General features: G+C 33.7%; 1 pseudogene; it reads left to right on the forward strand.

Moving 5' to 3' along the window:
• The first annotated feature begins 597 nt into the window (after positions 1 to 597).
• LOC112478892 lies at positions 598 to 716 on the forward strand (annotated as a pseudogene).
• Positions 717 to 2,658: the final 1,942 nt, after the last annotated feature.

A 2,658-nucleotide genomic window follows, 5' to 3' on the forward strand; every position in this document is an offset into this window, starting at 1 on the left:
ATAATGGACATTTACAGGGCCTTCCATCCCAAAACAGCTGCTTATAATTTCTTCTCTAGTGCACATGGAACATTCTCAAGAATCGACCACATACTAGGACACAGAGAGGGCCTCAACAAATATAAGAGGGTTGAAATCATACCAACCATATTTTCTGATCATAATGCTTTGAAATTAGAGATCAACTGCAGAAAGAAAGCAGGAAGAACCACAAATACATGGAGATTAAACCACATGCCACGGAAGAATAACTGGGTCAGAGAAGAAATAAAAAGAGAGATCAAGAGATACATAGAAACGAATGATAATGATAGTATAACCTATCAAAACTTTTGGGACACAGCTAATGCAGTCATAAAAAGAAAGTTCATATCATTACATGCCTACCTCTAAAAACAAGAATGAGCTCAAATAAACAACCTAATGCTTCATCTTAAAAAACTAGGAAAGGAAGAACAAATGAAGCCTAAAGTCAGCAAAAGGAAAGAAATCATCAAAATTGGATCTGAGAACGTGGTTCCATAGTGTAGCAGTTAGCACATCTGCTTTACATGCAGAAGTTCCTGAGTTTATGCCTCAGTGGAGCCACAGTCCATGGTCTATGACCATGCCACCCCGAACAAGCCCGATCTCATTTGATCTCGGAAGCTAAGCAGGGTAGAGCCTGGTTAGTACTTGGATGGGAGACCACCTATGAAGACCAGATGCTATATGCATAAATAATAATAAATGATTTTTAAAAAGTTAGAGCAGAAATAAATAAAATTGAAAATAAAAAACAATAGAAAAAATAAATGTAACAAAGAGCTGGTTCTTTGAGAAGCTTAATAAAATTAACAAATCTCTGGCTAGATTCACTAAAGAAAAAAGAGAAAGGACACAAATAAACAAAATCAAGATAAAAGAGGGGAAATATTGACTGACATCACAGAAATACAAAGGATCATACAAGAATACTATGAAAAAGTATATAACACAAAATTTAATAACCTAGAAGAAATGGACCAGTATTTAGAAAAATACAACCTTCCTAGACTGAATCAAGAAGAACTGGAAATTGAAACAATCATCAAAAAACTATCAAATAGTAAAAGTCCAAGACCAGATGGCTTCACCAGTGAATTCTATCAAACATTCAAAGAAGATTTAATATTTATTCTCCTTAAACTCCTTCAAAAAATCGAAGAGGAGGCAATATTTCCCAACTCATTTTATGAGGCCCATGTAACCCTGATACTAAAACCTGGTAAAGATAACACAAAAAAAGAAAACTACAAACCAATATGTCTCATGAACACAGATGCAAAAATCCTAAATAAGATACTACTGAACTGAATACAGAAACATATTAAAAAGATTATACACCACCATCAAGTAGGCTTCATCTCAGAGGCACAGGAATGGTTCAACATATGCAAATCGATTAATGCGATACACTACATAAACAAATTAAAAAATAAGAATCATATGATCATATCAATAGATGCAGAAAAAGCCTTCGACAAGATACAGCACTCATTTATGATCCAAACACTTAACAAATCGGTATAGAAGGAAAGTATCTTAACATGATATATGACAAACCCTCAGCCAACATTATAGTTAATGGTGAAAAACTAAAAACCTTCCCTCTAGATCAGGAACAAGGCAAAGCTGTCCATTATTGCCACTGTTATTCAATATAACATTGGAGGTACTAGCAAGTGCTATCAGACAAGAGAAAGACATAAAAGGCATCCAAACAGGAAATGAAGAAGTCGAACTGTCACTATTTGTGGATGACTTTATTCTCTATTTTGAAAACCCTAAAGACGCCACAAGAACACTACTAAAACAATAAGCAAATACAGTAAAGTCTCAGGATACAAAATCAATGTTCAAAAATCCATAGCGTTCCTATACTCCAATAATAAAGTCTCAGAAAAAAAAAAGTGGAAAAAATCATTCCTTTTTCAATTGCAACAAAAGGAATAAATTACCTGGTAATAAATTTAATGAAACATGTGAAGGACCTATATAATGAAAACTCCAAGATCCTATTAACAGAAATTGAAAAAGATACAAAGAAATGGAAAGATATTCTGTATTCTTGGACTGAAAGAATCAACATAGTTAAAATGACCATATTACCTAAAGCATTATACAGATTTAATGCAATCTCCATCAAAATTCCATTGGCATTTTTTAAAGAAATAGAACAAAATATCATCAAATTTGTATGGAAGCACAAAAGACCCCGAATTACCAAAGCCATTCTGAGAAAAAAAGAACAGGGCTGGAGGCATCACTCTGCTCGACTTCAAATTATACTTCAAAGCAACAGTAATCAAAATGGCATTGTATTGGCAGCAAAACAGACACATGGACCGGTGGAACAGAATCGAGAGTCCAGAAGTAAACCCTTGTTTATACGGGCAAATAAAGAGTGGGAATGAAAGGGGGGAAATTACGACTGACATCACAGAAATACTAAATTGCAAAATACAATTGCAAAAGGAATTATTTTTTCCACTTTTTTTTTTTTTTTTTAAAAAAAAACAAAATGAAACGAAATGGAAACAAAGTTCTAGAAAAGTCAAGTTGTGCCCCAGAAATAAAAAGGGGCCCCAAAGTATATGTGTCATATATGAATAATGAATTTCTTTTCTGGGTCTCGGA

The sequence above is a fragment of the Pteropus alecto genome, unplaced genomic scaffold (assembly GCF_000325575.1).
Source record: "Pteropus alecto unplaced genomic scaffold, ASM32557v1 scaffold624, whole genome shotgun sequence".
In the NCBI taxonomy this organism is placed as follows: domain Eukaryota; kingdom Metazoa; phylum Chordata; class Mammalia; order Chiroptera; family Pteropodidae; genus Pteropus; species Pteropus alecto.